We start from the raw sequence: 26,488 nt of genomic DNA on the forward strand, positions 1-26,488 counted from the left end.
GGGGTTTCTGCGGTTGGCTGCTTAATATGATTAGACCCCAAAATGCTAAGACTCTACTTCTAATAGTATGGAGGACACTGATAGTCTTTGGTGTGAACTGTGTAGAGAGTTATGCAAAATAAATGCATTTGACACTCCTGATTCATTGCTCATGAGAGACAAGGAGTTTAGTAACTCTATACGTAATACCTTTGACCATATGTAGAGAACCAAGGAACATAATGAAGCTGGTTGGTTGCTCCTAAGTTCAGTAGATGTAGTGATGAAAGAAAATGATTAACTCAGGGAGTCTGTCTCCCAGCTTCAGAAGCAGATACTGAGCCTCAAATCTGCTAAGTATGCCTGAGTGAGAGTCTTATCTCCTGTTGAGAAAGAGCTGAAATTGTGGAAAAACAGACACAAGCTCTTATCACGCAAATGGCTGATGTGCAGTGGAAAGGTGCCTGCCTCACAAGATGTCTGTTGTTAAAGTGAGGGCATTGATTGGAAAAGAGTGGGACCCTGAACCTTGGAATGGGGACGTGTGGGAGTACCCTGATGAAGATGGGGACATCGAGTTTGTAAACTCTGATGAACCTTTTTTGCCAGAAGAAATAGATTCCCCATTCCCAGTAGTGGCAACAACCCCTACCTGACCCATGCTGCCATCAGCCTTTTCACATTTGTCTGAGGAGATAAACCCTACACTACCTGAGGCAACACTGATGGCCTCCCCTGAGGCAGTTGCCAGGCAAGATAATGTTGATTCTTCTCAGGAGCCACTCCCAACACCCCTGTTTGCTTCTAGACCCGTGACTAGACTAAAGTCCCAGCAGGCCCCTAGAGGTGAGGTTGAGAGTGTGACCTATGAGGAGGTCCACTACACTCAAAAATAATTGCTTGAGTTTTCTAATTTATATAAACAGAAATCTGGAGAACGGGCATGGGAATGGATATTAAGGGTGTGGGATAATGGTGGAAGTAATGTAGAGTTGGAGCAGGCCGAATTTAGGAAAATGGCTTGAGCCCAGGAAGTCGAGGCTGCAGTTAGCCACGATCATACCATTGCACTCTAGCCTGGTCAACAAAGTGAGACTCTGTCAAAAAAGAAAAAAAAAAAAAAAGAAAAAGAAATGAAAAACAAAAACAAAAATTGAAATTTGAAATTTATAGATTTATAGTTATTAGTGCCTGACATACAAAAAAAGTGTTTACAAAACAACTAAATTTTTTAAATGTTATTTGTATTAATTCTTGGCATATTCTAAATGGTTTTGATGAGAAATTTAAAAAATTAAGGGAATACGGGGCTATTATAAAAACAAACCAACAGATAAAATAACAAAGTATCAAAAAAAATTTTAATTGAAGGGCTGGCTGTCCTATCTGTTGAAGATCACGACAGTTTCAGTGGTGTTGGCTCAGGGTGTCCAAGACTCTCTTTTACCAGCTCACCCTCACCGAATCCTGTTTTTAGAGGCCTTACATTTTTGTGCAAGTTGTAGACTCAGATTCAACTGAACGTATTCAAAGTTGAGTCATAAGTCGAAAGGAACTATGTGTAGATACCAAAAATTTTTAAAAGAAAAAAGAAAAGAAAAAATACTAAACTAGCAAGCGGATAATAAATATGCAACAGATTAAGAATTTCAAAGCAATCATAACAGACTTAAGACAGATGTCTTGCTATTTCCTCAAAGAAAGTAAAGCAAAAAAAAAAAAAAAATGCCTGGAAAAAAACAAAAAGGGAGATACAGTGATTTAAAAAAAGAAAGGATAAGACCACAGAACAAGTTGTAAAATTGGAAGAATTCGTGAAATAAATAGGAGTTACACAGTAAGTGTATTATAGAAGTGCAATAAAAGCAATAGAAAAAATGCAGAAAATAGAGTTGGTAATAGGAAGGAAAATCTTTAGAAAAATCACCCTAAACAGAAAAAGGTAAAAGTGGTGGAAGAGAATATGATAGTTAGATAATACACAGGATATTGGATGCATAGTTAATACTCCTTAAAAAGAGAAAAAAACTCAAAGATGTTAATAGAAGACACCTAAATTGAAGGAAAGGCCTGAATCTTTTAAAATATGTATTGTTATGACACACTGTCTAAATATTTTATTGTATTTGAAGACTTATCCATTTTTAATCTTTCTTTATATCTTTTGTTTTGGCATAAATTGGATGACTGTGTGCAAGTATATTTATCTCAATTTTTAAGGTCCTTTCTGGGTTTAGTTGTTCAAATGCTTATTTGGATAAGCATAAATTATAAATAAGAATCTATTTCTAGCTTTTCCAAATTTTAGACGCTATGTAAGCAACTAATTGGGAATGAGAAAGAAATTAGGACAAAATATACACTAAAACTGCCTCTGTAATGCAGAGATTCATAAAGATTAAAAATAAAATGATGAACAAAAGAACAAAAGTACATAAGCAAAGTGAACAAAAATGGGATTGAGGAGTTAGTTTGTTATGAACCAGTCCCCCTGCAAATGATAGTTAGGAACTCTGGAAAAAAAAATCAAAAATATTTTAAAATTAAAAAAAAGCAGGACATTTGAAGAAAAGAATCAAAATTTATGGAAAGTTGGAAGTTATCTATCCTAGTGGCTTCTCCATTATTCAAACTTTCACCCTGAAGAGCACAATAGTTTCAATAGTGGTGGCTCAGTGTGTTTAAAACTCCTATAATACACCATGCTGTCTTTCTAAAACAAGTGCAAAAAGCTCTGGATCACCAGAGATGCCAAAAGGTAAGTGGAGAACTCCAGAAAATACTGTGAAAATGGCCATACTGACCAAAGTAATTTATAGATTCAATGCTATATCCATCAAGCTACCATGGACTTTCTTCACAGAATTAGAAAAAACTACTTCAAATTTCATATGGAACCAAAAAGAGCTGGTATAGCCAAGACAACCCTAAGAAAAAAGAGCAAAGTGGGAGGCATCAAGCTACCTGACTTCAAACAATACTACAAGGCAACAGTAACCAAAACAACATGGTACTGGTACCAAGACAGACACATAGACCAAAGGAATAGATCAGAGGCCTCATAAATAACGCCAAACATCTACAACCATCTGATCTTTGAAAAACCTGACAAAAACAAGAAATGAGGAAAGGATTCCATAGTTAATACCTAGTGTTTGGAAAACTGGCTAGCCATATGCAGAAAACAGAAACTGGACCCCTTCTTTACACCTCGTACAAAAATTTACTCAAGATGAATTAAAGATTTAAACATAAGGCATAAAAACCATAAAAACCCTAGAAGAAAACCTAGGCAATACCATTCAGGCATAATCATGGGCAAAGACTTCATGACTGAAACACCAAAAGCAAGGGCAACAAAAGCCATAATTGACAAACAGGATCTAATTAAACTAAAGAGCTTCTGCACAGCAAAAGAAGCTATCAGCAAAGTGAACAGGCAACCGACAAAACTGAATCGATTAAACTGAATCGACCAGAGACGATTAAAGAGTGAATGAACTTGAAGATAATTTAACAGAACTTACCCAATAGAAAGGTGACGCATAAAAATTCACAAAATGAATGGAGCCTAGGGAAGCTATGGCATGCTATTAAAATGTCTGACATATGGATTATTAAAGTTCTATCAGATAAGAGAACAACAATTAAAAAACAAATAAGCAAACAATTGCCCCAAACTTTTCAAATTTGATGAAATATGTAAATGTACAGTTTTCAGAAGCAAAAGAACTACAAACATGATACATTGAAATAGAACAATGCCTAGGAACATCATATTAAAATTAGTTAAAATTAAAGACAAATAATAAATTTGAAGTAGCCAATGAAACATGTCATACTGCATACAGGGCAACATAATGTGAATAGCAATGGGCTTCTCTTCTGAAACCATAAAGGCTAGAAGAAAGGGGAGCAATACTATTTAAATGCAGACAGAAACAATATTTCAGAATTTAAAATAACTCTTACAATTCAATTAACAGAAAAAACCCCACTGATTTAAAATTGTTCAGAAATTTTGGATAACCAAAGTGGTATGCTTATGGCAATAAACAGAAAAATCGGCTCAACATTATTACTTTTTGGGAAAATACGTGGAAAACACAATGGGATACCAGTGCTCACCCATTAAAGTAGCTCAAATTAAAGAGTGACCTTTAACAAGTTCCAGCCTGAAAGTGGAGAAACTGATACTTTGATTTACTACTTCTTAACCCCTTTATTAAAAGACTGTAAGATTTGATAAGTAGGTCAGAAATCCGTCTGTGGAAAATAACCTAAAATGGCATCAAAATACATAGACAAACCAGTAGAAAACATGATGGAAAAATTAATATGAATATGATAATATTGGGAAATTTTAACTTATCTCTTAGTGGATGAAAGAAGGAAGAAAATAGAATATTTGAGCATTTTATTTATAAAAGTGATCATATGTATCTATATCTATATCTATATATCTATATATCTATATCTCTCTATATATATATCCTGGACAGTATACTCTGGAGCAGAAAATACTTTTCTCTTTTCAATTAGCCATGAACCTCTTTTAAAAATATATTAAGCTATAAAATAAACTAACATTAATTTCAAACAAGCAGAACACGTTTTCAGGAAACAATGCAAAATTACTGTAAATGTGTGTGTGTGGGTGTATTCATTTATTTATCTTTAAAAATGTACATTTTAAAGTGTTATTTTGTGTAGGCCCTAGCCCAATGAAGTGTGGACTACTTATTAAAATTGCTTTAAATTACAAGGCTTAGTTCTAAATAATACTGTCTAAAATAAGAGAAAAATAAGTATATTCTACAAGCACTCATTCTGTTAATCCAGCCCTTCCATTTTCATATATTTCCCACATGTGATTCTTCACTGTGATTAACATAAATTCTCATGCCTCTCTTCCTCATTGCATTCCACTTCTGCCTAGGCCCTGGAGATTCAGTAAATAGCTCCTCTGGTCTTTGTAAGGCAGCAACTTATTAGAAGAGGGATAGTTAGTAATTAACATAGAAACATGATTATTAAGAAATTATAAGTAAGTACTACATTTGCTGGTTGTGTATTAATAATAAGTTACTTACATCCTCATTGCTATAACTTTGGAATATTCTTATAGATCTCATTTACATTAGAGAGAAATGGAATTTGGGGGAAGGTGACAATAATTTGTGTTTTATTCATTTTTTTCAACTTTTATTTTGGATTCTGAGGGTACATGTGCAGATTTGTTAAATGGGTATAATGTGTCATGCTAACATTTGGGGTAATAATGATCCCATCACCCAGGTAGTGAGCATAGCAGCCAATAGATAAATTTTCAGCCCATGCCGCCCTTTCTTCCTCCTCCCTCTAGTAGTCCCCAGTTGATAATTTTTCTTTCATAATTTTTGACTTATTTTTTCATGATGACTGATTTTCCAGTGGAGATAAAAATAGTTTTCATTTTTAGCACTCTTATGTTAGTCTTCCATACTTATTTTGAGCACACTGTCAGAAATACTCAGTTTAGATTTGAGAGAGTTCAGCTTAGATTTGAGATTCATTCACATTGTAGCTTTGGGAGCTTGATAAAATAGCAGTTACCTTGAGTTTTATGTTTCTCATCTGTGGAATTAAAATCTTAGTACATACATTGGGGTACATAGTAGAAGCTAAGTAAATAGTAGTCATTACTATGATTAACCACCATATGTCTAATATTCATAGGCAAAAATAATCACTTCCAGTCCCAGTCCATTTGACCAATTTAAAATCAATAATTTTAATGCATGCAATAGCAATGGAAATGGTCTGTATTCTATCATTTGCATGCCTGCTGTTTTCCACCCTGCTAATAATAACCCTCATGGCTCAAAATGTTTGAACTTTAATGACTATTAAAATATAAGTTATTTAGTCTTCTTGATTTTTGTCACAGTGTGTATGATTTTATTTCCAACATCTTAGTACAATAATATATTGGGGCAAATTACCTAAACAAAAGAGATAGCAATTTTAAAGTGTCACAATAGAACTAATCCGAAAACTTTATATGAACCCTGGAACCTTGGTTTAGAGGCAAAGCCTTGGATTAGAGCCAGCCCTTAACGAAGCTGTCCCTAAAGAACAGTTGACATTGTTTTAAATGAATTTCATCAGTTTCTTCTTAAAATTCAGTTAAAATTATAACAACAAAAGAAGTGTGCTCTTTTCACGAAGATAAGAAGCAGAAAAGTTTCTGATGAAAACGATCACCTGTTCATTTGTACATTGTTTTTACTGATTCTCATTTAACATGAAATATTTTTGTCTCTATTAAATATTCAGTAATAACAATCTGTTAATAATCAGCAGGATAGGGAAACTTAGAAACTCTGGGTGAATTGTTACAAAGGTGCATTGCTGTGGCTCTCTGCTTTGAAATACCTCGGAGGTAGTATATTTTTAAGCATTGCTATTTTTTTAACCAACCCTATAGTTAGATATTAAGTACAATTCTCTAGATGGATATTACACATTTTCAGGGATTCCTGCACAATGCTTTTGATATAAATTCTTTAACTTCACACAACCATTTTTTGGAGGCCGATTCGGCATATCACTAGATAGAAATGCCAAGGCTTAACTGATATGGCCTTGTAGTTCTCTGGCTGAGTGACAAGCTAACTTTCAGGCACTTTTGTGAGTTGTTCAATAAATTCTCCATCGAATGTTGAGGACAAATATGTTAAAATCCTCTCGAAAATGATTTACCATATCCAGTTCACTTTGCCATAATTTGGAGTATCTGAATCAAAGACACTTGTATGGTTTGTAAAATAACACAGGGCTTAAAAATAAAATTTAAAACAGTAAAATAAAGCATTTTCTTAGAAAAGAGTGAACAGAATAGTGACAAAATTAACAACGGAGTAGTGCAGTGAAGTATCTATATTCTTGAAATCTATTTGGATATTTTTGAGCATTTACCATGCATTAGACACTCTTCTATGTTCTTGCAGATACAATGGAAAACAAGAAATGAAAACTCTGCTGTCAAGAAATTTTCACTCAAATTAATTAGTATGGGACTGGAATTAACATTTCATTTTGTACATAATTTTACAACAGTCCATTTTTAGTTCAGTGTTGTATTTAAAGAAATGGGAGTCAAATATTTACACTAATGGAGCTATCAACTGAAACAGTTATTTCTAAGGCTTTTCTACCATTAAGTCTTGAAAAATCCATATAATCCTTTTATCTCCTTACAGAAAAAAAAATGCATATTGTTGGTTCTGCCTTTATACACTGTATTGAAGTATTGTGGGGAACTTAAGAGTGGGATTATTTTTCAGCTTATTGAGGACAAATAACAAGCCACCATTTAGCATTTGGAAGCCAAAAAAAGAAAGATGATTGAGGTCAGAACAGATTAACACAAACACTGAACAGTTTCCAGCTGAAGGGGCGTATAGTGAAACACAGGCTAGTTTTATCAATAACATTTTTCTACTTCATTAGCTTTATTTAGCCAGGAGGCTGCAAAGAGGGACCACAGACCTCTTCACCATTACTTTGCTTCTGTCAAGCTGTGAGGAAAATGGCAGTAAAACCTCATTGAGCCCTAAAGGGCAACCATGAATAGATCTACTTCCTTTCCCTGCCTTTACTTCCAGAACTCTCTGATGATGTTTAATGCACATTAATTAAAGCATGCACTTTAATTAATAGAAATATTCACTTGCTCTCCTATTACATCTCTGGGAATCACGCAAATTGCCTCTCGGAATCAAGTAGAAGAAAATTAGGGTTTGTGTCTAATCAGAGGCAACTAGATCAGGTTATTTTTAATATAAAGAATATCTAGTTTATATCACCTGGACCCTCAATGAATCCATAGATTCAGAGAATTTTTGATGCCTTAGACACAAAAATACTAACACAAACTTTACTTCATCTTCTTAGAACGATGTAGTAGAGGGAGGAATCATACGTGTCCAGCATAATTCTTTAACACTTTTTCACTACATAGGAATAGCCTGAGTTTCCCATGGTAACTTCAAAAACAAAAAGAGTAGACACTTAATCCTTAGTTGCATCAACTTCTTTTTTATACTTCCTGGTTGAGTCTGTCTTAATAGGTAGACTTATTTCTCGGTCTCTGGTGTACTTGCTTTACTTTTGTTAATTTCTGCCAAATCTGCATTGTTAAAAAAAAAAGTCATCATCATTGTCATCACTTTCATATTTAATTTTTCTTCTATCCTTACTACCCATTTCAAATAAGACATTACTTCCAAGGTTAACTCTAAAAATTAAAGAAATCTTCATGGGGTTGTCTGAGATTAGATCTTTACATAGAATCTGAAATGGGTTCCTTAAGATATCATAGCATTGACCCACCTGCTCTAAAAACACTTCAGTGAAGGTAAGTGAGAATAAGAAATCCCAATTGTCCAACTGCAATGCTGAGCACTGATATTAATAATTCATTGATAGTTGCCTAGTACTTCATCAGCCATTACACTTTTAAAAGAGTAATCACATCATTTTTCTTTTGCAGCCCTTCAGAAATGCTAAAATTCTCTGCTCAGTTCTTTTCCTAGAATGGTAATAGGCTAGAAAGTTCCCATGGTTGAAAGCTTCCTTTTATTTTATGTAGTAGTGACAGCACTTTGGGAGAAGAAGGACATGTTTATGGTTTCAGTATCTTTTCAAACAATCTTGCCTGGCTTCCCCTGCTCCATAACTACGTAAAATCCTGAAAGGGCACTCAGTGAAATCAACTTGCAGTTTCAAATATTTGGGCTGTTTTCAAGTCGATTTTGTTTTACAAAGAACTTAAATATGGAATTTGTCATTTGAAAAATTTAAGTTCTTCCATGACAAATAGCCCAAGAGTAGTCCCAGAATTTCTTGAGTGCTGAGAGAATGAGGCAGCCAGGTGTGCAGAGAACCTCAATGCAATGCAACTTTATTTTTTTAATTTGTATTCAACAAACTTTTATTAAGCATCTATTAAACACCAGGCATAATGAAACAATAAGTTAAATGAAATACTGAAGCCCATAATCCAGTGAAAATTATTACAAATATGCAAATAGCTGTAATACATTATAATTGCCACTGTACGGTTGGATTAAATGGGTATTAGTAAAAAAAACTTTAATTTGCATGAAGGTTGGGGAAGCCTCCACAATGTGAGTTTTTTTGTGTATGTGTTTTAGTTTTTTAATGAATTATTAATTTTTTAAACTTCTATTTTAGTTTCAGGGGTATGTGTGCATTTTTTGTTTGTTGGTTTTTTTTTTTCTTTTTCTTTTTCTTTTTTTTTTTTGGAGCCGGAGTCTTGCTCTGTCGCGCAGGCTGGAGTGCAGTGGCGTGATCTTGGCTCACTGCAAGCTCAGCTCTGCCTCCCAGGTTCACGCCATTCTCCTGCCTCAGCCTCCTGAGTAGGTGGGACTACAGGTGCCCGCCACCACGCCCAGCTAATTTTTTTGTATTTTTAGTAGAGACGGGGTTTCACCATGTTGGCCAGGATGGTCTCAATCTCTTGACCTCGTGATCCACCCGCCGTGGCCTCCCAAAGTGCTGGGATTACAGGCGTGAGCCACCACACCTGGCGCATGTGCACTTTTTTATATAGGTAAATTGTGTGTCACAGGGGTTTAGCACACGGATTATTTTGTCACTCAGTAATAAGCATAGTACCTAATAGATAGTTTTTCTATCCTCTTCCTCCTCCCATCCTTCACCCTCAAGTAGGCTCCAGTGTCCTTTGTGTCCATGTGTAGTCAACATTTAGCTCCCACTTATAAGTGAGAACATGTGGTATTTGGTTTTCTGCATTAGTTCACCTAGAATTACAGCATCCAGTTTCACTCATGTTGCTGAAAAGGACATGATCTTGTTTTTTTCTATGGCAATGTATTCTTGAGGGTTAGGACACTGTTATTCTAAAGCATTCTGTAAGTAACCAAGCATCAAAAGCTACTAGACCAGCTATCTGCTTAATACAAAACAATGTGCATTACAGCATTTCACAAACAGCAGATCAGGCTTCAAATTTACCTTCCCACTTAAACAAGTTATTTTAAGAACCTTGTCAAAGGATCTAGTTTAATAATGTTCAGACAACATCAAGGTATTAGCAATGGCTGGCAGACTGAGAAAAAATTAGGAGGAGGTGGAAGATAGAGGTTAGGAGGCCAAGAGGGCAAGAGTAAAGTGGCAAGGTGGGAGGACCAACCCAATGTGGAAATATTTCAAAGAAAGTGCATCCAAATAAAGTGAGTATATAAAAACTATAAGTAAACATTTCAGGTGATTCTTGAAATGTTTATTTTTGCCCACCCATTCAGTTATGATTTTAAGAAGCATTTACATATCACTTGCATCTGTAGATGTTGTACTGAATACTTACGGAAAAGCACAACAAAGAAATGTAATCACCCTCCCTCCAAGGCTCCTATAATAATGTGGAAGAGACAAATTCTCTCTCTCTCTTTATCTCTCTCTCTCTGTCATCAGTCTATTTAGAAAAGGCTCGAAACTGAAATTTGCACAGACTGAGGAAGAATTGGTAGATTGCGAGGGAGGGTGCACTTAATTGAGGAGATGAGGTATTTATAGAGATTTTGAAGTAGTGTCTTAATACAGAGGATGTGTGGTGAGAAGGACAATCCAATCAGAGAAAATAACCATAGTCACAAAATATAGCCATGTGGCAGGCAAAATGTATTCTGCAAATGGTATAAGGTAATAGTAATACAGTATGCATAGGAACTTGGTAGAAAAGAAAGGTTAAAAGGCAACATGAGATCAGATTGTGGCTATGTTTGTTACATTAAATACTTTTTTTTACTATCTTAGTAATAACATGATATCAAAGATTTTTGATATAATGAGTGTATACAAAAAATTGACTATGTTGTGTATAATATCTTAGAAGAGGAGAGATTACAGTAAAAATTTAAAAAGTTAATTGGCAACTACAATAACAGAAGAGAGAACCAATACAAAAGAAATGGAAAGGAAGTAACAGATCAGAGCACTGTCCCCTCAGATTTGCCAAATGTAAAACACTTGCTTGAAATGCTTTATTATATATACATTATTTTGTGAACCTATCATGAGATCTAGAGATTTTATGTAGTGGAACTGACATGGAGCTTGGGAATTTGTTTTCAGAAATACCTCAGGTAATTTTTATCCCCAGGAACACTTGGAAAAAAAGCTAAGGTAGAGTATGTGTAATCAGGGTTGCTTATGAGGAAACTCATAGATAAAGGGACTGTGCTAAGGAGTTGCCAGGGCATGCTAAGTAGGCTTAATTATTTGGATGCAGATAAAAAGAGATGCTTGTATTAATAGCATATTGCACAATCAAAGTATAAAGAAGTCAAATCCAATAGTTGGATGCTGAGTGGATTGATTTCGTTGCCTGTAAACTTGGACAAATAAAGTAGTAAAGAGAGCAAAGGAGCAAGTAGACAATGGGTCTGGAGATAGAACTTAAAAATTGTAAAATCGCATAATATGGTTTTTCTAATGGCATTATTTCTTCTAATACAAAGATTATGTACAGTACTACCTTAATTTTTTAACCATGTATAGCCTAGACAAAGGAGTATGTTTCTGTCAAACAAAGACATTGAAGAATAATCACTTTTAATAATAATTTTAAACAAATCACTGTCAGATATGCTAATAGCTTCCGCTTCTGCATATACAATGCCTTTCTCATGTTAGGGTTCCAAATACAGAAGACAAGGTAAATATTTCAAAAATTTCCTATGAAAAAAGTTAATGAAAGCCCCAGATTGAATATTTATATGTCAAGATACCTCTCTTTTCTTGACAGAAAACTTTAACATTAAAAATAAATAAATTTTAGTTTGATGCAGATATTTGCTTTCCTTCCTTGTCTAAATGGCCCCTTTCCTCTGAATTAGCAAGATGCACAGGAAATAGGATCTTATCCAATTTTTTAACTATCTTCTGGTGGTAGGAGGGAGGCAGTTATTTTATCTCATGCTATTCCTTTACCCTTGTATTTGAAGATTCAGTCTGGCCACTTACTTGATAAAATACCAACATTTTTTGATTAAAGCTAAAAATTACTTTAAAATTTAACATTACTACGTATTGTAGCTATCCTTGACCAGGGAAGAGATGATTGCACATGCATATGAAGTCTTCTTTTTAAACCATATCCACTTTAAAATTTTTATTCTTCTTTATCCTTGGGTTTAAACCATAATTTTGACTTGCTATGTGGGGGTTTTTTTTGTTTGTTTGTTTGTTTGTTTTTTTTTTGAGACAGAGTCTGTCTCTGTTGCCCAGGCTGGAGTGCAGTGGCGTGATCTCGGCTCACTGCAAGCTCCGCCTCCTGGGTTCACGCCATTCTCCTGCCTCAGCATCCCAAGTAGCTGGGACTACAGGCACCCGCCACCATGCCCTGCTAATTTTTTTTTTTTTTTGTATTTTTAGTAGAGACGGGGTTTCACCGTGTTAACCAGGATGGCATCGATCTCCTGACCTTGTGATCTGCCCGCCTCGCCTCCCAAAGTGCTGGGATTACAGGCGTGAGCCACCGCGCCTGGACTTTTTTTGTATTTTTACATTTATTTATAAATGTATTAATTGGAAATAAATAGAAGTGGGTTTATTAATTTTTTACTGAGGTGGTGGTAGCTTTGTAACAAAAAGCTCAATGTCCAAATGTTTTGTCATCTTTAGAGGAGTCCCGTGGACCTATACGTCACAGCAATGTACCGGTGAAGGAAAGGCAAGTGATTCAGCCACTGGATACTTTCACCCTCCCAACACTCAATGGCCAAATGCCCTGCACTTCCAAAATATGTCACATGGGTACCTCAGGCAGCTGCTGAGGCAGGCACAGTCTTTCTTTGCAAGTCAAGTTCATCCAGTGTTCAGGCATCCAAATAAGGGCTTATAGACATTGTCTCCACAAATGAAGTAACACCCTTGTTCTTTAATAATCTGGTATTTAGTAATGCGTGATTAAATGATATAAAATTCATTCTCAAATATGACACAAGTTCGACCTTTGTCTCACCATCAGTTGGTCTAATCCTATCACTATGCTTATGGAACTTACATAAATAAACCATATTATGAAAATATTGTTACCTCAGCAAAAGTATTTGTTTCTGATTTTTGAGGAGTTAGTAAGAATTGAGTATCATTAACATGTTTTATTTAATTTTGGAAGAGTATAATTTATTAAATCAGGAGTTAGAGATAAATAAAAGTAATGGTTTACTCATATGTCTATCAGAAAAGAGAACATTAAACAATGCCAACAATTTCAACAAAGAAAACACACTAGAATTTCCTTCATGAGTTTATTCAGTCCTGAATGACCAATGTTGTTCCTCTAGATCTCAGGTTGGCAGTTTACTTTCATTAATTATGTTTGTTTCTGATCTAAAAAGAGTTCTGATAATCCTCAGTCTCCTGGTATTGTCTGAAAGTTTTCTAAGCAGTGCAATGCCAGTACAGATCCCAATACTCTAGTCTTTGAAGCATCACCTTTTAGGAGTACCATGTACAGAACTTGCCCTGAGAATCTGTGACGGATTTTTACTGGAGGTCAGTTTTCACTTCATAACTTATAAAGAACTTTCAGACAAACATGAGAGGAAAGCATAAACTATTTTAATGGTAAAATTGAAAGGCTGTGATTATTATGGTAACTGATAACATCAGAATGGAAGACAGTAAAATTATTTACTGGGATACAATAAAAAGGCTTTTATAAAGACTTGATCAATTTTTCCCTTGAGGATATAAAATGTGTTAAAGAGTAAAACATTGATAAATCTCTAGTGCTGTTCTCTAAAGTGTACAACCTTTAAAATATATCTACATTAATAACAGTTTGCCTGAAATATAAATAGATGTCACTTACTGTATCTATTGTTTTATTTCCAGATTGCCTGTAAGTTTGAATGTGAGAAATACTGGAAGAAAATCTTTCCCAATGACTGAAAGTAATCACATCTTCACTGCTTCTCATAATGCTCTATAGGCTATGATAGGATTCATTACAAGGAATCACATCCATCCTTAGCCTTTACTATAGAATGTAATTCTTCTAGTTCTTCAGGAGTGCATACAAACAATATCTAAATAAGCTCAAATGAATTTAGTTTATTGTGTATTAATTGGAACTCTTTTTTCTCACAATATTTCATTAGGATGAGCAAGAGAGGTTAAATCATGCTTATATTTCTCTACTATACCTTGTATTCTTTATAGTAGACATATCTTTGGATTGTCTACCTGGGACCTCAATCCCTTAGGACCTCCCTCTTTCCATCCCATTCACATAACCATCACGAAGAATGACATATTTTTGCATGTACCTACCCTTGGTTGTGTTTTATTAGGCTAGACATTGGCACTTGGCTTCAGCCAGGCCAGTAATTCTCTTCCCTAGAATTTTTGAACGTGTATCAGTGTTGGGAACAGACTTTTCTAGTGGCAGATTATGTAGTGTGTAAAATTTGCTATTATGATCATCTATCCTGCCATGTGAATAAAGCCTATAAGCAATAAGATAAAACGCAATCTAGGTGGACAGAGAGACTAAAATGAAGCACTTACAGAAGCATAGGGTTCAAAATTTTTATATCAGTGTTTGCTGAGGTAATGCAGGTGTTCTAGACCTGGGCACACAGCTAGTAAGTAGAAGAAGCAGTTCTAAAACACAGACGTTCTCAGTCCTTTTTCCACTATTCCACTCACAAAAATTCCAGGAGAGCAGAGATGTTCATCTTGTCTGATTATTACTCTATCTTCAGTGAGTGGAATATTATAAGCATCCAATAAATATTTTTAAAATAAATATCTATGGAACACCCTACTTGGATTATTAACCACACTTAAGTTTTCTCATCCAGACAAAGGGTTGGGAGTAGCAATAAAAGCTGGCATAGCCACATGTGGGTTTTCTTTGCATAAAAATACAAAATCTTCATGCTTAATATACTGTACTTTTTATTAGTGAGTATATGGTGGCATTACTGGAAGCAAAATACATGTATAATTATTCCTTATGTAAAACGATTCATATATACTTTTTAAAACGCATTTTCATGTAATGGCAATATCTAAGAATAATGACACTTAAACACTTGCTCTGACATTTAATGGGCAATGGAGAGATACGGTCTTCTTACTACAGGTACACATGCACATTCGAAGATGTACTTTGCAAGAACTTACATTTTTATTCATTTATTGGTCTTTCTTATTATTACCACTTTCTATTTTAATATGTATTAATTGTATGAAAGGTGGTGACTCAATTGATGGTCTTTTCAGGAAATATAATAAAAGGGGTAACTTAAAAACCTGCATCATTTGTGCATTCTATTGATATAAAAACATAATTGCTATATCTTAATACAATTTCTGCAAAATGTATAATATGCATCATGCCCTAACAACATATTTTGAAAATGTAGATTTAAAAATGTCACAAAAAATAGCCAACACATTTAAAATTTTTTTTTTAAAAAGATAGCCAACACATTTTAGAACCTGAAAAAAAGGCAGCTTTTCCTGTTTTGTTGCACTTATTGAAAGAAAAACTGATGTGAATGGCCTTATTAATTCCAGGAGAAGAAAACAGAGGAAGATGAGTCAAGTAAGAAACTGGATCTGTCCACTGAAGGAAGAGGATGTGAATAACATGAAAAACTTATGGGAGCTGAAAGGAACCTTGCCCAGCCAGTAGATGACAATCTAAAATGTGTGGCAGCATTATGGGAAGGTCCCCCAAAGGAATGGATAGTCCAAGAGAAAGTAAAATAAAACAGAAAGAAAGGCATTCACCAAGTTCATTAGCAAGAAAACTTGGTTCTATCCTAGTGATCACAACTCAGAGCAGGACTTAAGTTCCTCAGTTCCAACAAACAAGAAAGAGGTCACTCCTCAGAACCGGGGATGCGATACCAAAATTACAATCCAATAAGCAAAACTGGGGCATACAGTGATTATTAGAAATAAGGCAGAATCCCACTTAGGAGATCTAGGATACAAGGTTGGAGCAAGAACACAAGAAAGGGAATTTGATGCTGACATGCAAAGAGGTAGTCTAGAGCTCTTCAAACATTTCTACTTCTGGCCTGGATGGTCCTACACAGGTATCAAATGGTGACAGATATGAGGGATAGGAAGAATGCAGGCCAGGGATTCAGAATCGGTATATTATAAATTTTTCTTAAATAGAACAAGCAGGGACAGGTTGGGAGGACAATCGAGGCAAAAATGAGGCAATTTAATGTACTTTTTTATCATTGAGCAGATTAATTTTAATTTCGACCTTGCTTCTCATTAACTGTATTTGGCCTTCCCTAAAATAGGAATACTTCTGGAGTGTAGGAAGAATAGTAATCAAGGCAGTGTTTGTGGATCGGATTGAGTGAACCGTTAAGCGGCAAGCTCATAGAAGTAGAAGATGGAAGAAACATCACGCCACTCTAAACAGCCTGGTTTGTATTTTCCTGAAATATTGGAATCTTTGGAAAATTTGAAACAGAGCAATTATACCCAACTGACTTGCACTTCTAGAGGATAATGTGGGCTACTGTGTTGAAAATAAGATAGGAGATAATGATAGGAGATGGGTGAGCAGTTAGTGGTCATTGTACTTTATGGTGACTGGAATTGAGATGCTTACAGTAGAACTGGGAGAAGAAATTGTATTCTAGATTCTAGACTCAGATATACAAATACTTTGGCCTTTGAAAATAAGGAAACTAAAGCTCATTTCAAGGACATAGCTATGAAAAGAATTCTTGATTCCACATCAATTATTATTCTTACTGATTCTTCTGATAAAAAGTGGTATAGTTGCATACTACAGCAGATTAAATTGGCTATTAACATATGATTTATTAGAAGTATGAAATTCTAAATTTTTTAGTAGAGAAGTTTCACTGTATGATTTGTTAATTTTGCAAAATGTGTGCAATAGTTTGACTAATATGTACATTATCCTGCCAGTACACTGTCATAGTTAAGTATTAAAGCAATCAACAATGTAAAAATAAATCTAATTTATTTGGGGTCATATTATTTGTTCATTTATATAATATAATACACTGCACTGAATAGAAAGTCACTGTGATACAGCAGATGAAAACTATGTCGAGAACTTTTTTTTTATTATTATACTCTAAGTTCTAGGGTACATGTGCACAACGTGCAGGTTACATATATATATATACATGTGCCATTTTGGTGTGCTGCACCCATTAACTCGTCATTTACATTGTGTATATCTCCTAATGCTATCCCTCCCCCCCTCCCCCCACCCCACAACAGGTGTGGTGTGTGATGTTCCCCTTCCTGTGTCCAAGTGTTCTCATTGTTCAATTCCCACCTATGAGTGAGAAAATGCGGTGTTTGGTTTTTTGTCCTTGTGATAGTTTGCTGAGAATGATGGTTTCCAGCTTCATCCATGTCCCTACAAAGGACATGAACTCGTAATGTTTTATGGCTGCATAGTATTCAATGGTGTATATGTGCCACATTTTCTTAATCCAGTCTATCGTTGTTGGACAGACATTTTGCTTGGTTCCAAGTCTTTGCTATTGTGAATAGTGCTGCAATGAACATACATGTGCATGTGTCTTTATAGCAGGATGATTTATAGTCCTTTGGGTATATACCCAGTAATGGGATGGCTAGGTCAAATGGTATTTCTAGTTCTAGATCCTTGAGAAATCGCCACACTGTCTTCCACAATGGTTGAACTAGTTTATAGTCCCACCAACAGTGTAAAAGTTTTCCTATTTCTCCACATCCTCTCCAGCACCTGTTGTTTCCTGACTTTTTAATGATCGCCATTCTAACTGGTGTGAGATGGTATCTCACTGTGGTTATGATTTGCATTTCTCTGACGGCCAGTGATGATGAGCATTTTTTCATGTGTCTGTTGGCCGCATAAATGTCTTCTTTTGAGAAGTGTCTATTCATATCCTTCGCCCACTTGTTGATGGGGTTGTTTGTTTTTTTCTTGTATATTTGTTTGAGTTCTTTGCAGATTCTGGATATTAGCCCTTTGTCAGATGAGTAGATTGCAAAAATTTTCTCCCATTCTGTAGGTTGCCTGTTCACTCTGATGGTAGTTTCTTTTGCTGTGCAGAAGCTCTTTAGTTTAATTAGATCCCATTTGTCAATTTTGGCTTTTGTTGCCATTGTTTTTGGTGTTTCAGACTTGAAGTCCTTGCCCATGCCTATGTCCTGAATGGTAATGCCTAGGTTTTCTTCTAGGGTTTTTATGGTTTTAGGTCTAACATTTAAGTCTTTAATCCATCTTGAATTAATTTTTGTATAAGGTAAACGGAAGGGATCCAGTTTCAACCTTCTACATATGGCTAGCCAGTTTTCCCAGCACCATTTGTTAAATAGGGAATCCTTTCCCCATTTCTTGTTTTTGTCAGGTTTGTCAAAGATCAGATAGTTGTAGATGTGTGGCATTATTTCTGAGGGCTCTGTTCTGTTCCATTGGTCTATATCTCTGTTTTGGTACCAGTACCATGCTGTTTTGGTTACTGTAGCCTTGTAGTATAGTTTGAAGTCAGGTAGCGTGATGCCTCCAGCTTTGTTCTTTTGGATTAGGATTGACTTGGCAATGCAGGCTCTTTTTTGCTTCCATATGAACTTTAAAGTAGTTTTTTCCAATTCTGTGAAGAAAGTCATTGGTAGTTTGATGGGGATGGCATTGAATCTATAAATTACCTTGGGCAGTATGGCCATTTTCATGATATTCATTCTTCCTATCCATGAGCATGGAATGTTCTTCCATTTGTTTGTATCCTCTTTTATTTTGTTGAGCAGTGGTTTGTAGTTCTACTTGAAGAGGTCCTTCAAATCCCTGGCAAGTTGGATTCCTAGGTATTTTATTCTCTTTGAAGCAATTGTGAATGGGAGTTCACTCATGATATGGCCCTCTGTTTGTCTGTTATTGGTGTATAAGAATGCTTGTGATTTTTGCACATTAATTTTGTATGCTGAGACTTTGCTGAAGTTGCTTATCAGCTTGAGGAGATTTTGGGCTGAGACAATGGGGTTCTCTAGATATACAATCATGTCATCTGCAAACAGGGACAATTTGACTTCCTCTTTTCCTATTTGAATACCCTTTATTTCCTTCTCCTGCCTGATTGCCCTGGCCAGAACTTCCAACACTATGTTGAATAGGAGTGGTGAATAAAACTGTCTTGTGCCAGTTTTCAAAGGGAATGCTTCCAGTTTTTGCCCATTCAATATGATATTGGCTGTGGGTTTGTAATAAATGGCTCTTATTATTTTGAGATATGTCCCATCAATACCTAATTTATTGAGGGTTTTTAGCATGAAGTGTTATTGAATTTTGTCAAAGGCCTTTTCTGCATCTATTGAGATAATCATGAGGTTTTTGTCGTTGGTTCTGTTTATATGCTGGATTATGTTTATTGATTTGTATATGTTGACCCAGCCTTGCATCCCAGGGATGAAGCCCAGTTGATCATGATGTATAAGCTTTTTGATGTGTTGCTGGATTTGGTTTGCCATTATTTTTTTTGAGGATTTTTGCATTGATGTTCATCAGGGATATTGGTCTAAAATTCTCTTTTTGTGTGTGTGTCTCTGCCAGGCTTTGGTATCAGGATGATGCTGGCCTCATAAAATGAGTTAGAGAGGATTCCCTCTTGTTCTATTGATTGGAATAGTTTCAGAAGGAATGGTACCAGCTCCTCCTTGTACCTCTGGTAGAATTCGGCTGAGAATCCATCTGGTCCTGGACTTTTTTTTTGTTGGTAAGCTATTAATTATTGCCTAAATTTCAGAGCCTGTTATTGGTCTGTTCGGAGATTCAACTTCTTCCTGGTTTACTCTTGGGAGGGTGTATGTGTCGAGGAATTTATCAGTTTCTTCTAGATTTTCTAGTTTATTTGTGTAGAGGTATTTATCATATTCTCTGATGGTAGTTTGTATTTCTGTGGGATTGGTGGTGATATCCCCTTTATCATTTTTTATTGCGTCTATTTGATTCTTCTCTCTTTTCTTCTTTATCAGTCTTGCTAGCAGTCTATCAATTTTGTTGATCTTTTCAAAAAACCAGCTCCTGGATTCATTGATTTTTTGAAGGGTTTTTTGTGTCTCCATCTCCTTCAGTTCTGCTCTGATCTTAGTTATTTCTTGCCTTCTGCTAGCTTTTGAATGTGTTTACTCTTGCTTCTCTAGTTCTTTTAATTGTGATGTTAGGGTGTCAGTAAATTTTAGATCTTTCCTGCTTTCTCTTGTGGGCATTTAGTGCTATAAATTTCCCTCTACACGCTGCTTTGAATGTGTCCCAGAGATTCTGGTATGTTGTGTCTTTGTTCTCGTTGGTTTCAAAGAACATCTTTATTTCTGCCTTCATTTCATTATGTACCCAGTAGTCATTCAGGAGCAGGTTGTTCAGTTTCTATGTAGTTGTGTGGTTTTGAGTGAGTTTCTTAATCCTGAGTTCTAGTTTGATTGCACTGTGGTCTGAGAGAGTTCGTTATAATTTCTGTTCTTTTACATTTGCTGAGGAGTGCTTTACTTCCAACTATGTGGTCAGTTTTGGAATAAGTGTGGTGTGGTGCTGAGAAGAATGTCTATTCTGTTGATTTGGGGTGGAAAGTTCTGTAGATGTCTATTAGGTCCACTTGGTGCAGAGCTGAGTTCAAGTCCTGGATTTCCTTGTTAACTTCCTGTCTCATTGATCTAATGTTGACAGTGGGGTGTTAAAGTCTCCCATTATTATTGTGTGGGAGTCTAATTCTCTTCGTAGGTCTCTAAGGACTTGCTTTATGAATCTGGGTGCTCCTGTATTGGGTGCATATATATTTAGGATAGTTAGCTCTTCTTGTTGAATTGATCCTTTTACCATTATGTAATGGTCTTCTTTGTCTCTTTTGATCTTTGTTGGTTTAAAGTCTGTTTTATCTGAGACTAGGATTGCAACCCCTGCCTTTTTTTGTTTTCCATTTGCTTGGTAGATCTTCCTCCATCCCTTTATTTTGAGCTTGTGTGTGTCTCTGCACGTGAAATGGGTTTCCTGAATATAGTCCGCTGATGGGTCTTGACTCTTTATCCAATTTGCCAGTCTGTGTCTTTTAATTGGAGCATTTAGCCCATTTACATTTAAGGTTAATATTGTTATGTGTGAATTTGATCCTGTCATTATGATGTTAGCTCGTTATTTTGCCCGTTAGTTGATGTAGTTTCTTCCTAGCCTTGATGGTCTTTACAATTTGTCATGTTTTTGCAGTGGCTGGTACTGGTTGTTCCTTTCCATGTTTAGTGCTTCCTTCAGGAGCTCTTGTAGGGCAGGTCTGGTGGTGACAAAATCTCTCAGCATTTGCTTGTCTGTAAAGAAGTTTATTTCTCCTTCACTTATGAAGGTTAGTTTGGCTGGATATGAAATTCTGGGTTGAAAATTCTTTTCTTTAAGAATGTTGAATATTGGCCCCCACTCTCTTCTGGCTTGTAGAGTTTCTGCTGAGAGATCCGCTGTTAGTCTGATGGGCTTCCCTTTGTGGGTAACCCGACCTTTCTCTCTGGCTGCCCTTAACATTTTTTCCTTCATTTCAACTTTGGTGAATCTGACAATTATGTGTCTTGGAGTTGCTCTTCTCGAGGAGTATCTTTGTGGCATTCTCTGTATTTCCTGAATTTGAATGTTGGCCTGCCTTGCTAGATTGGGGAAGTTCTCCTGGATAATAACCTGCAGAGTGTTTTCCAACTTGGTTCCATTCTCCCCGTCACTTTCAGGTACACCGATCAGATGTAGATTTGTTCTTTTCACAGAGTCCCATATTTCTTGGAAGCTTTGTTTGTTTCTTTCTATTCTTTTTTCTCTGAACTTCTCTTCTTGCTTCATTTCATTCATTTGACCTTCCATCACTGATACCCTTTCTTCCAGTTGATCGAATCAGCTACTGAGGCTTGTGCATTTGTCACGTAGTTCTTGTGCCATGGTTTTCAGCTCCATCAGGTCCTTTAAGGACTTCTCTGCATGGGTTATTCTAGTTAGCCATTCATCTAATCTTTTTTCAAGGTTTTTAACTTCTTTGCCATGGGTTTGAACTTCCTCCTTTAGCTCGGAGTAGTTTGATCATCTGAAGCCTTCTTCTCTCAACTAGTCAAATTCATTCTCCGTCACGCTTTGTTCCATTGCTGGTGAGAAGCTGTGTTCCTTTGGAGGAGGTGAGGCACTCTGATTTTTAGAATTTTCAGTTTTTCTGCTCTGTTTATTCCCCATCTTTGTGGTTTTATCTACCTTTGGTCTTTGATGATGGTGACGTTCAGATGGGGCTTTGGTTTCAATGTCCTTTCTGTTTGTTAGTTTTCCTTCTAACAGTCAGGACCCTCAGCTGCAGGTCTGTTGGAGTTTGCTGGAGGTCCACTCCAGGCCCTGTTTGCCTGGGTATCAGCAGCAGAGGCTGCAGAACAGCGAATATTGGTGAACAGCAAATGTTGCTGCCTGATCGTTCCTCTGGAAGTTTTGTCTCAGAGGGGTACCTGGCCGTGTGAGGTGTCAGTCTGCCCCTACTGGGGTGGTGCCTCCCAGTTAGGCCACTCGGGGGTCAGGGACCCACTTGAGGAAGCAGTCTCCCACTTGAGGAAGCAGTCTGTCTGTTCTCAGATCTCCAGTTCTGCGCTGGGAGAACCACTACTGTCTTCGAAGCTGTCAGACAGGGACATTTAAGTCTGCAGCGGTTTCTGCAGTCTTTTGTTTGGCTATGCCCTGCCCCCAGAGGTGGAGTGTACAGAGACAGGCAGGCCTCCTTGAGCTGTCGTGGCCACCACCCAGTTCGAGCTTCCTGGCTAGCCACTTTGTTTACCAACTCAAGCCTTAGCAATGGCAGGCACCCCTCCCCCAGCCTCGCCGCCTCCTTGAAGTTCAATCTCAGACTGCTGTGCTAGCAATGAGTGAGGCTCTGTGGGCATAGGACCCTCCAAGCCATGTGCGGGATATAATCTCCTGGTGTGCCTTTTGCTAAGACAGTTGGAAAAGCACAGTATTAGGGTGGGAGTGACCCGATTTTCCAGATGCCATCTGTCACCACTTTCCTTGGCTAGGAAAAGGGAATTCCCTGATCCCTTGCACTTCCCAGGTGAGGCGATGCCTCGCCCTGCTTTGGCTCATGCTTGGTGCGCTGCACCCACTGTCGTGCACCCACTGTTCGACAATCCCCAGTGAGATGAATCTGGTACCTCAGATGGAAATGCAGAAATCATCCGTCTTCTGCGTTGCTCACGCTGGGAGCTGTAGACTGGAACTGTTCGTATTTGGCCATCTTTTATGTCCAGAATTTTTAACATTAAAAAACGCTAATTCTTCAGACAGAATAGTTACAAGTTAGTCATGTACAATTTTGCAAGAAAATTATTTTTAGTTGTTTTCATTATAAATACTGTGTTATGCATAATAATGTCCCCACCCCCCCGTATGTTCATGTCCTAATCCCCAAACCTGTGAATATGTAAGGTCACTTGATTAAAAAGAATAAAGTGGGTAGATGGAATAAAGCTTACCTTAAAGGAATTAGCTGAACTTGGTACAAGATAGTATTCTGTAATATCCAGATGGGTCCAATCTAATCACAATAGTCCTTATAGGAAGAAGGCAGGTGAGTCAACATCAGAGAGGTTGTGATGGCAGAGCAAGACAGTGGTGATGTGAAGACTCAGCTTGCCATTCCTGGCTTTCAAGAGGGGAGAGCCAAAAGTTTGAAGGGCCCTAGGAGCTAGAAAGTATAGAAACAATTATCCCCTAGAGCCTCCATACATGAATGCTTTCTTCCAGCACCTTGCTTTGAGACAAATGAAACCAGTTTCAGACTTCTGAATTCTAGAACTGTATGATAATAAATTCATGTTGTCTTAAGCCACTAGGTTTATGGTAATTTGTTATAGCAGCCATAAAAACTACTTAAAATATAAATTTAGTGTTTATCAGATTGATCTATACTTACTTACAGTTCTAACTATTTTAGCTAATACTTCTGCAAGATTTTATTCTTGGAAACTGGCTTGAGTAAAAGAAACCTGACATACCTTCTAGCAATGGGAGATTACAAAATATCCTATTAGACATTGTCTCAGCTCTGATTATTAAAAATACCCCCTCCTCCTAACACAAAAATATACCAATCTGAAAATGTGTAGTTATATTCTGTCTTTATATAATAAATTTCAGGTTTAAATTTTATAATCTATGTGGTCACTGAAACCACCATGTAAAAATTTAATCTAAAATTGTCTTTATTTGAAAATGTCATGAGGCACCTCACAGAAACAAATGCAAATTCTTTCCCTAAAAGTATTTTTACCTGATACCCCTCAGAATGTCCATGGATTTAGACAAGATTACTAATGTAAGCACAAAAATTAATAAATAGATGTGGAAAGACACCATCATGAAAAGTTAGCGGAAATAGCAAATAGAATTAAATTCCAACAACTTCAAATATGGAATTTACAACTACAGAATATAAAATGAGTATATATAAATGTAGATATAATTTAAGGACTAAAAATTCAAAGATCAAAAGATTATAAAAGTGCTCTACGACATTTTTAAAAAACAAAATAGAAGTTCAGAAAATGAACTCACAGTTATATAAAAATTCAATACACAGGTCTAATAGCATATTGAACAAAACTGAAGAGATGAAAAACAGCAAAATCAAGAAAAAAAACTTTAGAAAGATCAAAGAGAAAAAGCAGATTATCTGTCATTGAACCACAGTTATTTTGACAGTAAATTGCTCATGAACATTAAGAGAAACCTGAATATGGTAAGGTTCTTTCTTTAAAGTTCTGAGAAATAATAACTATAAGTTTTGGACTATGTATTAAAGTAAATGATCATTTGGGAATGAAGTAAAATTAAAGATATTTTCACCAACAGATGTGTAATTTATAAGAAAACAAAATGATCAATGATAAATAAATTTAATATATTAGATAATCTAGGATTGAGAAGTAAATAGAGTATATGCAAAATACCTTAAATTTGTATTTGTAATATTTTCCTAAACTAGTTATTGTATATCAGTCATTACTTTGTAATACTCTACAGCTTTTTTAACTGACTTTATTATAATTAAAACATTATATAGAAATACTGTAATAGCAAATGCACAGTGTTATAAAGGACAATTTGGGAATACTCTCTTAGAATTCAAAGAAAAAATGAAGAAAATGTAACAAGTTCAATTAAATGGTACAGTTTCAGTTGATAATCAGCATTTGGAATTTTGAAAATAAATAAATAGAAAACAAGCAAAGGCACAAGAGAATAATAAACTGAGCTGAAAACCATAGTCCCATTAAGAAATTCACATGCAGAGTTAATCTTCCATTGCTCAAGATCAAATGAATGCAAAGAAGACAGCAGATGGACGTAATGTGTGTATATATGTATATGTATGTGTATATATACACACATATATACACATATATAGTATATATACACATATATACACACATGTATATGTGTGTATATACGTATATACACACACAAATATACACACATATACACACATATATACACACACATATATATACATGTATATATATACATATATATATGTATATATGTTCCGGTTACTATCCAACAAGAAAAGTCTGTTGCCTATTTAACAACAGTAACAACAACAACAAAATCAAAGAATCCTTTTTTCTTTTATTATTAATTTTTAATATAATGAACACTTGTGATACAATAGTACCATACATATCCGAATACCTGTATTAAAAAATTATAGGTTGTTTTGGGAGATATTTAAATACTCATCTCTTAAACATTAATAAAACTAGTAAACAGAAATATAAAAAAAGATTGGTGAATATAATTGGTGTGGTTGAAGTAACTGACATATTAGTATCAATTACATCAAGAGTATAAACTACACCTTATATTCAAGGTTTTGTAAAACATGAACGTAACTCTTTATTAGCCATCCATCTCTCTCTTCCTATCATCATTTTATATTCACAATTACATAAAGTATAGATAAATCAGTATATCTTTATATATTATACAAATACATATAATATATATTTACTTATTTATTTATGACCATTGTATTGCCCACAAACTAAGGGAAATACTCAAGGACAAAAATCAAGCTAAAACAAAAATTCAAGGAGGTGGAGTTGAAGTTTATGACTAGCTGAAAATATATTTTATTCTCTGGTCTTTAGCTTTTTTTTCTTGGTCTTGCAGGACCCATTGAAACAGACACAAAATTAGGACCCACTCTGATAGAGTTACCCTACACAAAGCTAACTCCCTAATTTTGTTCAGCATGAACTAGGAATAAAACAATCCTCTATAATATAATAAGCAGCATGGAAACTTGTAGGTTTTAACATTGGGTAGAAGAAAGGAAAAAAACACTATCAAGACAAAATTTTCACTACAAGTAGGCTCTCATGCAGAACTGTGTTCCACAGTAAATCTAAAGCTGAA

Source organism: Gorilla gorilla, chromosome 13 (genome assembly GCF_029281585.2).
Source record: "Gorilla gorilla gorilla isolate KB3781 chromosome 13, NHGRI_mGorGor1-v2.1_pri, whole genome shotgun sequence".
Taxonomy (NCBI): domain Eukaryota; kingdom Metazoa; phylum Chordata; class Mammalia; order Primates; family Hominidae; genus Gorilla; species Gorilla gorilla.